Source organism: Chlorocebus sabaeus, chromosome 6 (genome assembly GCF_047675955.1).
Source record: "Chlorocebus sabaeus isolate Y175 chromosome 6, mChlSab1.0.hap1, whole genome shotgun sequence".
Taxonomy (NCBI): Eukaryota; Metazoa; Chordata; class Mammalia; order Primates; family Cercopithecidae; genus Chlorocebus; species Chlorocebus sabaeus.
The window spans coordinates 13,431,919-13,442,516 of record NC_132909.1 but is presented as its reverse complement, the minus strand read 5'-3'; positions in this window follow the sequence as shown (position 1 = coordinate 13,442,516).

Here is a 10,598-nt window from a genome sequence, read left to right as displayed (position 1 = left end):
CTGTCAGCGGAAAGGGCGGAGCTTCACTCCTCCTTTCCGGAGTCTCCCCCAACTTTCCCAGGCTCCACCTCGTAGGAGACTGCTCTCCTGTTGTGCTGTCATATCACGCATTTGGGACAATCTAAGAACCTACACGTTTTATTGACCAAATATAGTAGGAATTAAATGCACTTAAATCAAATGTATTCATTGGATGAAGGTGATTGGGTTAGGAATATCAAGGTGTGGTTCCAGATAATTCAATCATCTAATTAAGTTTTCAGTTAAGCTAATCTGTTTTAAAATTCCGTTTGTGTAAATCCTATTACTCAGACTGAGAATGGCAATGCCTCAACCCCAATTTCCAGGGAGGGATGAGAGCCTGAGGTTGAGTTGATCACCAGTAGCCTATGGTTTAACCCATCATGCCTATGTAATGAAGCCTCCGTAAAAACCCAAAAGGACTGGGTTTGGAGAGCTTCTGGATAAAACTTCCTGGAAAGTAGTGTGCCCCTCCCTCTGTGCCAGGCCCCATGTATCTTTTTATCTGAATTTTTTGCAATATCCTCTATAATAAAATGGTAAATGTAAGTGTTTCCCTGCGCGCTGTGAGCTGTTCTAGCAAATTGATGCAACTAAAACAGCGAGTGGTGGAAACCTGATATGTAGCCAGTCGGTCAGAAGCGCGGGTAAAACAACATAGGGCTTTGCCATTTGTTATGAGAGTGGGAGGCCAGTTTGGCGGAACTGAGCCCTGTGGAATCTAATGCTATGTCCAGGTAGACAGTGTCATATTGAATTAGGAGACACCCAGCTGGTGTCCACAGCAGAATGGACTGTGTGCTTGACTGACCGAGAGAAATCCCGAGACACGTGGTCACAGAAATCTTCTGTGTTGATTGTTGTGATGTGAGAGTGGAGGAAAAACAGTTTTTGGTTTTTTCACTCAGCCCAAAATGTAAACGGATCTATTTTCTCACGCTATGGAGGATCACGTGAATTTATAATAACCATGTTTAATCTTTGTCAGCTTGATATATAAAAAAGAGGTTGGTTTTCATTTTATTGCTAACAATCTAGGTGGTCGTAGTTGATGTCTTTTTGCCATTTTTCTTTTCACTGCCTTGTCATGTCTTTCACCCACTTTTTATTTATTTAATTTTTAATTAAAAAAATTTTTTAGGCTGGGCACAGTGGCTCACACCTGTAATCCTAACACTCTGGGAGGCCGAGGTGGGGGTATCACGATGTCTAGAGATGGAGACCATCCTGGCCAACATGGTGAAACCCCGTCTCTACTGAGAACACAAAAATTAACTGCGTAGTGGCAGACGCCTGCAGCCCCAGCTACTCAGGAGGCTGAAGCGGAAGAATCGCTTGAACCCGGGAGGCAGAGGTTGGAGGGAGCCGAGATGGCGCCCTTGCACTCCAGCCTGCAGACAGAGCTAGATTCCGTCTCAAAAACAAAAAAAAAAAAAAAAAAAAAATGTAGAGACAAGATTTTGCTGTGTCACCCAGGCTGAACTGTAGTGGCCCAATCATAGCTCACTGCAGACTCCAATCCCTGGGCTCAAACAATTCCCTTGCATCAGCCTCTTGAGTAGCTGGGGCCACAGGTGCACACCACCAGGCCTAGCTGTTCACCCATTTTTCCAGTGTTCATTTTCCCCCCTTCATTGTTTTGTGACCATTCCCTCTTAAGGAAATTAGCTATTAACCGTCATATGTGTTGAGAATAATTTTTCTAGTCATTTGCTATATGTTTTAATTGCAATATGTAATCAAATTCTTTGTCCTCACTTTATGGCACCTGGGTTGAGAACAATTATTTGAACCAAAAATTGGTCTATCACTTTTTCAGTTTGAGACTTTGTTTATTTTGCCACTAGTGTTTTGTTTTTGTTTTATTTTGTTTGCTTGTTTTGTTTTTAAGTTCTGGGGTATATGTGCAGATTTGTTACATAGGTAAACGTGTGCCATGGAGGTTTGCTGCACCTATCAACCCATCACCTAGGTATTAAGCCCAGGATGCATTAGCTATTTTTCTTAATGCTCTCCCTCCCCCAACCCCACCCCATGTCAGGCCCCAATGTGTGTTGTTCCCCTTCCTGTGTCCATGTGTTCTCATTTTTCAGCTACCACTATAAGTGAGAACATGTGGTGTTTGGTTTTCTGTTCCCGGATTAGTTTGCTGAGGATAATGACTTCACATCACTAGTGTTTTTTTTTTAAATGTCTGCATATTTCTAGGACTTTATTTCTCTATTTGCTAATGCAAATTACGTGTATGTTTAAGATAATATCTGTTTATGTTTTAATTTATTTAAGTTAAAATGAAAGTCCCCATTGCTGTATCAAATTCCTCTCTCTCGTTACTTTCATTTCTCTCCCAAAATTACCATTATTAACAATTTCACCTTAGTTGTTTCAGATCGGATTCCATATATTTACACACATATTGGTGTATAGTTAGGAATAGAGTTTGGGTTTTGTGTGTTTGTTTTTACTTAAGTGCTGCCATATTGACTATCTATTATGCATCTTGTTTTGGTTTGGTTTTTTACATTGCCTCGGAGATCTTTCCATGTTCATACATATACATTACCTTAATCTTTTTCACTGTGCGTAACATTTCATACGATGGGTATCTTAGGTTAATAAACTGCTATTGGTGAACATCTACTCTTTTATCTTAATAACTCTGCAGTGAACTGTTTTTGTACATATTCCTACAAATGTGTATTTCTGTAGGATCATTCCCTAGAAATGGTAAATTTAATAATTAAAAAGGAATTTTATTTTATTGCTTATTTTTAATTTTTAAAATTTATTTACTTCTTCTTCTTATTATTATTATTATTATTTGAGACAGAGTTTCACTCTTGTTGCCCAGGCTGGCCTGCAATGGCATGATCTCAGCTGACTGCAACCTCCATCTCCCAGGTTCAAGCGATTCTCCTGCCTCAGCCTCCCAAGTAGCTGGGATTACAGGCATGCGCCACCACACCTGGCTAATTTTATATTTTTACTAAAGATCGGGTTTCTCCATGTTGGTCAGGCTGGTCTCAAACTCTTGACCTCATGTGATCTGTCCACCTCGGCCTCCCAAAGTGCTGGGATTACAGGCCTGGCCACTGTGCCTGGCCTAGGAATTTTCTTTTAAAAGGATGAAACCAATATCTCATCTAACCAGAGTAGATGAGATATTCATCTCCTCAAGCATACAATAAAACTGGCTGTTACTTTGGGAGGCCAAGGCAGGAGGATCACTTGAGGTCAGGAGTTCAAGACCAGCCTGGCCACCATGGTGAAACCCCATCTGTAGTAGAAATACAAAAATTAGTAGAGCAAGGTGGCGATCGCCTGTAATTCCAACTACTCGGGAGACTGAGGCAGGAGAATCACCTGAACCTGGGAGGCGGAGGTTGCAGTGAGCCAAGATCACACGCCACTGCACTCCAGCCTTGAAGACAGAGCAAGACTCCATCTCAAAAAAGAAAAAAAAAAAATCCTGGCTCTTATTAATCCTTTTAAGTTTTAATTTTGTTCCATTAGGCAGACAATTTTGGCATTATAACACTGAGAATTTTTCCAGGTAGGAGATATTGGTCATCCTCCTTTTTTTTTGAGACAGGATCTCACCCTGTTGCCCAGGCTTTAATACAATGGTGGGATCAGAGCCTCAAGTGATCCTCAGCCTCCTGAGTAGCTGGAATTACAGGTGTGCACCACTGCACCTGGCTAATTTCTTTTTAAATTTTTTTGTATACTCGAGGTCTCACTATGTTGCCCAGGCTTGTCTCAAACTCCTCGTTTCAAGCGATCCTCCTGCCTTGGCCTTCCAAAGTGCTGGGATTACAGGTGTGAGCCACCTCTCCCTGCCTCTTCATCCTCTTATAAGCTTATTTCTTTGTATTTCCCTTGCTAGTTACTCCTTGTTTCTTTCTGTTTAGGTATTCATCTTATTTATGAACTCTTTTTGTGTATTTTTTCTAGGTTTTGATCTTTTTTCTTCTGTTATATGTATTAACAAGAAAATTACTTTCAACCTGTTGATTGACATTTATTTTCATGGTGATATGTTTTAGAAAGTAATATTTCTTAATAAGATAAATTATATTGCTAAATGTAGTAATGATGAATTTCCATGCATTACTGTTATACTGTAACAATTTTAATATATTGATGGATTTTGTTTGCTGCTTTTCATAAAATTTTGCAGTTCTATGCTTTGAGACATTTTCCTTTAGTTTTCTGGCTTTTTTTTGTTGTTGTTCTGTTATGGTATAATTTGGTTATCAAGATTATAGTACGATTTGTGCTACTAATGTAAGAAGTTAAGAAGCTCCTAACACATTCTGCTCTCTGGAAAAGTTGATTATAATCACCTCATTGAAAGTTTGTTTTATTTCTCTCTTAGAGCATTCAGAATAGAATAGATTTCCTATTTGGGTATTAACCTTAGGTTTCTTCTGAGGTTGCTGTTTTATTTAGCATTTATACTGCTTGTTAAATATATTTGCTTTCTCTATATATTCCCTGAAAATTATGCTCTTCATTTCATTTACTTCTGTTTTTTCTGTATTATCTGCTTTCCACTTTCTCTGGTTTTGTTTTGCTGCTGCATATCTGAGACGTAGATAGTTCAGTGTTAAGAGCATGGGGCTGGGCGTGGTGGCTCACACCTCTAATCCCAGCACTTTGGGAGGCTGAGATGGGTGGATCACCTGAGGTCAGGAGTTCAAGACCAGCCTGACGAACTTGGTGAAACCCCATCTCTACTAAACAGGAAAAATTAGCCAGGCATGGTGGCTCATGCCTATAATCCCAGCTACTTGGGAGGCTGAGGCAGGAGAATCACTTGAACCCAGGAGGCAGAGGTTGCAGTGAGCTGAGATAGTGCCATTGCACTCCAGCCTGGGCAACAAGATCAAAACTTTGTCCAAAAAAAAAAAAAAAAAGCATGGGGTCTGGAAACTTGCTCTCAGTTTGTTGTACTAGATTGTTTAGTAGTTGGTCTGCCTTTTCCTAGACATGCTGTTCTCTGTACCTCAGTGTCCTCGGGCATGCATCTGAGTCAACTTCTATGTTGACTCTGCATATAATGGATCTGATGCATCCTTGTAAACTGCACCAGCTGGGTCGTGCGGTGGGGTGGGGCCCTGAACTGGGATCTCTGCTCCACTTGGTCTTTTTTTTTTTTTTTTTTTTCTGAGACAGAGTCTTCTTCTGTCGGGCTGGAGTGCAGTGGCACTATCTCTGCTTACTGCAACCTCTGCCTCCCAGGACAGGTTCAAGCTATTCTCGTGTCTCAGCCTCCTGAGTGGCTGGGATTACAGGCATGCGCCAGCACGCCCAGCTAATTGTTGTATTTTTAATAGAGACAGGGTTTCACTATGTTGGCCAGGCTGATCTCAAACTCCTGACATCAGGTGATCCACGTGCCTCGGCCTCCCAAAGTGCTGGGATTATAGACGTGAGCCACCGTGCCCAGCCTCCACTTGCTCTTATACTCCAGCAGGTCACAGGCTCACAAAGTCATAGCAGTCACAATGGTCCGAGAAACTGAACAGAGGTGTGCATTCTGTCAGCTAAAACAAGTTACAGTGCCAGCATAGATTCAAGAAATGGGGAAACAGTCTTCAGCTGTTGTTGAAATAAGGGGCTACAACATCACATTGTCAAGAGTGAAGGATTTGGTCACTTCTGCCATTTCCCACAGAAAGTAATTCTTGAGCTGTCATATGTGGTCTATATTTTCTTCTTCATCTTAGTTTCTCAGTGCTTTTTAATGTGTGATTGAAAACTGTATTAGTTTCCTTGGGCTGCTGTAACAAAGTACCAGAAACTGAGTGGCTTCAAACAACAGAGATTAATTCTCTCACAGTTCTGGAGAATAGAAATCTGAAATCAAGCTGTCAGTAGGGCCATGCTCTCTCTAAAAGCTCTACAGAAGAATTCTTCCTTTCCTCTTCCTACCCTCGGTTTCCGGCAATCTTTGGCATTCCCTGGCTTGTATCACTCCTGTTTTTGCCTCCATCTTCACATGGCAGTCTTTTTCCTGGGTGTGTCTGTGTCCAAATTTTCTTCTGCTTTTTAGGACACGAATCATTGCATTAAGGCCCACCCTAATCTAGTGTGGTCTCATCTTAACTTGATTATATCTGCAAAGATCCTGTTGGTCAATAAAGTCTTGTTCATAGATTCTGGGGGTGAGGACTTGAGCATATTTTTGGGTTGGGGGCACACAATTCAACCCCCAACAAAGCCATGCTTTTTTTCTGGTCTTTGTGATATGAAAATTATGTATATATGTATATTTATAGCATTTTATGTTGTAAAACCTTTGTATCTTTTCATTTAATGTCACTGGCTCTGTCACTTTCGTAACGCAAATGATGTTCTTCATCACACTTGATCCCTGATCTACGTGAGTGCATGTCCATTCTTAAAAATCCCATTCCCCAAATGGCATACTATTTAGTATCTGTTTCTTTCCCCATGGGTCATATATAATGGATAGTTCTCCACATCATTACATAACCAAATCATTTGCAATGCCTGCCTGGGATTCTTCAGTTTTTAGAGACTTTACCACCTTGTCCCCCAGTGAGCTTAACACTTTCCATCTGAGCGTATCCAATGTAGACCTGCTGACATTCTTTCATTATTCTGTTTCATAGACTAAATTTGCCAAGGCTCACATGTTCTATTATTCTGTTTATAAAAACTATCCAGACTGGGCAAATCTATGGAGATAGAGTGGAGATCTCTATGGAGCTGTGACCTACGGCTGTGGTTGTGGTTGGGGGTTTGGGTTGGGGCCTGGAGACAGAATAAGGAATGACTAATGTTACAGGGATTTTCTTAGGGGGCAGATGAAAATGTCATAAATCATCTTGCGATTTAAAATGGACTGTGCACAATTATGAATACACTAAAGGCGATACAATTCATCACCTTAAATAGGTGAATCTTATCCATGGCATCCACATGGAGACAGCAGCAGACACAGGGAAAGAGGATGCGTAAATGTCTGAAATAGAGGCCGAAAGAGAGACAATGAGAAGGCCTGTGAATGGAAGACACAGAGCGCAGGGAAAACGGTCATATGTATACATCAGGGATCTGAGAACAGGGGTTCACACCGACAGTGTCACTGCCAGGAGGACAGATCAAGCTGGCTATGTGGCTGGTGGCGTTTCCCACAGGAACGCAGATAGGCTGGGGGTTCATGCTGGCATGGGCGCCGGCAGGCATGCCGGCAGGCAGGAGGGTCCCGCTGCACAGCTGAGGGGTAAGATAACCTGGCTGGTGATGTCGGCCATCAGAGTGGCCTCTCCTGCCAGCAAGTGTGTGATAGTAGCAAGTAGAAGGAGAGGCCTGTGTGTGAGGCCAGAACGCGGGACGGGCTCTTCTGCAGCTGGGTGTGGGGCCCTGAGCAGGAATGTGGAGTAATGGCCGGATAACTGCATCACATTGGCCAGGAGGCTGGCAAGGACTTCGAGCTGAATGATGACAACAGGGAGTGACTGTGAGGCTCTGGGAGGGTCTGAGTGTAAAAGAAGATGGGTGTGGGGCCCCTGGGGAGTATGTAGGAGCTGTTGCTGTGTAGATGGAAGTCGTTGGGGAAGAATCTGGTTAGCTCTGTGAATTTCTAGGGATCTCCTCAGTGCTGGGGGCTGGCTCTTGCAGAAAACTGGGGATGGTTGGAGAGTAGCTGGGAGACATGGAAGAGACGTTAAGGAACGGTGATACAAAGGTCAGAGAGGTGGGGGAGGAGCCCAGGGAGGTCTGTGAGTTTCTAGGTGACTCCTGTTTATTAGGGGCTGGCCCCAGGAGAAATCTGGGGATGGTTGGAGAGGAGCTGGGGGACACTGGAGAACTTCTGAGGGATGGGGATGCAAAGATGGGAGATATGGCCGAGGAGCACAGGGAGGTCTGTGGGTTGCTAGGTGATTCCTGGGCATGTGAGGCTGACTCCAAGAGAAATCTGTGGATCGCTGGAGGGGTGCTGGGAGATACAGGAGAGTCCCTGAGGGCCACAGGTGAGGAAATGGCAGACATGGTTGAGGAGGGCACTGAGATCTGTTGAGTTTGTCAGTGACCCCCTGGTGTGGGGGACTGAGTGTTGCAGAAATCTTGGAATGATGGGAGAGTAACTGGGACACACACGAGAGTAGCTGAGGGCCTGGAGTAAAGAGTTGGGAGACATGGGGAGGGAGCCCTCTGAGAACCCTGAGTTTCCAGGTGTTTCCTGGGTGTGGGCAGCTGACTGGTGGAGAAACGTGGGGAGTTCTGGAGAGACTGGGAGACATGGGAGTGTCCCCGAGGGCTGGGGGTGAAGAGATGGGACACATAGGGGAGGAGTGCAGTGAGGACTCTGAATTACTGGGTGCTGCCTGGGTGTGAAGGCATGAATGTTGTAGAAATCTGGGGCTGGTTGGAGAGGAGCTAGGAGAAACCAGAGAGTCTCTGGGGGATGGGACTAAAGACATGGGAGACATGTGGGAGGAGCACGGGAGGTCTCTGAGTTTCTCAGTGATTCCTGCATGTGAGAGGCTGACTCCGATAGAAATCTGGAGACGGTGGGAGAGGAGCTGGGAGACACAGGAGAGTCCCTGGGGGTTGCAGGTGAAGAGACGGGAGACATGATGGAAGAGAGCCCTGAGATTTGTGAGTCTGTAGGCGATTCCTGGGTTTGGGGAGCTGAGTGTCAGAGTAAGCTTGGGATGATGGCAGGGAGTAGCTGGGAGACAGGTGAGTACCTGAGGGCCTGGAAGTGTGAGCCACCGCACCTGGCCAACATACGCTATTTCTTGATGTGAGCCATCAAGCGTTTGCAGGACATTTTCCCTGGTGGCCTCAGACTGCCCCAGGTTTTCCCATCTTTCTTGCTTATAGTTCTCAAGAATAATTGTAGGGCTGGTAAAGTCTTTGTACAAGCCTTGTACTCACTCATTTTCATGTATTCACTTTGCATAAGAAGTTCTTCCTGGAACAGCCATACTTCAGGCTCTTATAGTTCTTACTGTTGATGTATAGAAGTATTTTAGCATTAACTCCCTCCTACTCAACAGTGAAGTCAGCTACAGTGCTGCTCACTATGCAGTCTAGCACTTGTTATTGTGCCATGGAGGTGACTGCTTCATGCAAATATGTTTTTCTCCTGGTCATTCTCAGCCTTTTCTAGTTCTTGGAGATAGAATGACTCCAGGACAGATAATGTAGTTTGTTCTCCTAATTGTGAAGGATCTCAGTCAGTAGTTAAGGGCTGTCCACCTCACTTCAGAGAAATGTACCTGCTAAGGACATCTACTTCCTCCCACACTCCTCCTCAGTTGTTACTGATTTTGCAATGTTTCCACCTTATTTTGTGATTTTATCTTTCACTTTATGCCTAGGTTTGACAAAATTAAATATGCTTCTATTGATATTTTTGAGATTTCAGCTAGGAGGGGGAAATCTAGACTTTTTGAAGCTGTTTTTAGAGACATCTTTTATATTTAAAAATTTTAATGGATTTTATACATAATCAATGCCATCTATTCTGTATGTCTCATTTAATGTACTTGGTAAATCCTGTTAATCTTACCTTAGGCCCATAGAACTTTATCTTGAAAAATAAGTATTTTTCCAATTTGTTGATAAAAGTTGCACATGGACTCAGTTTCACTTGAGAAGCCTGTGAGGTGGTTCACCGCACTGATTACCAGCTTAGATCTGAGTTCATCAAAACAACACACTCACATGCAACAAGTTACATGAGATGGGTTTCTTACTTACAGGCAGCAAGGGGCATCAGAATCCTAAAAGTCACTGTGAGCTGGTCCCCCAAGGCTTGGGGGAAAGCTGCCTAGGGTGGATGGATGTGCAAAAGCACCAATTAAAAATACTGACAATGACAAATATTATTTAAAAATAAACAGAAAAGATAGGAAGCAGTAGTAATTCTGAAGACTTCCTCCTAGACAACTGAAACAAAGACAAAAGCAATTAAGCATTATGAAAGGTAGAATGTGGGGCTACAACACTTGTCAAACAGAGTTTCAAAGAGAATGCAAAGAAAAGCAATAGAAGACTGAAGAGGTCACTGCTGAGAAATCTGCATAACCTAGAAATTATACCAAGTTCCTATTAAAAACACACCTGAAAGAAAGAGTATGTTTTCTACTCTGAGTAGAAAAAAATCCATAGCTTGGATTACTCTGTAAAGAAATAATGGATTATCCAAAAAGATTCTCTTTGGCATTAAATGCCAGAAGAAACTCTATTTTCAAAATGATGTAGGAAAATCATTGTTAGCTAAAATTGTCTTCCTGAGCCAAGTTACCATTCAAGAGTCCATGACCACTGAGGACACTTTCAGGCAGGCACAGAAGTGAGCACACAAGGAAGACAGGAAAAAAAAATAAACAATGTTAAATAGAAACCCCCTAGAAGAATACAACCCTTGACTCTATTTTGCTTTGTATTATGTTAAGCTTTTATATATTTCCATTTGTTAGTTTTTGTTGCTATTTCTATTCGTGTTCATTTATGTTATTGTTTCCATAATATCACCATGGGTCCTTACGTTTATTTGCCTTTCTCCTTTGATAAAGAAGTCATTTAAAGCT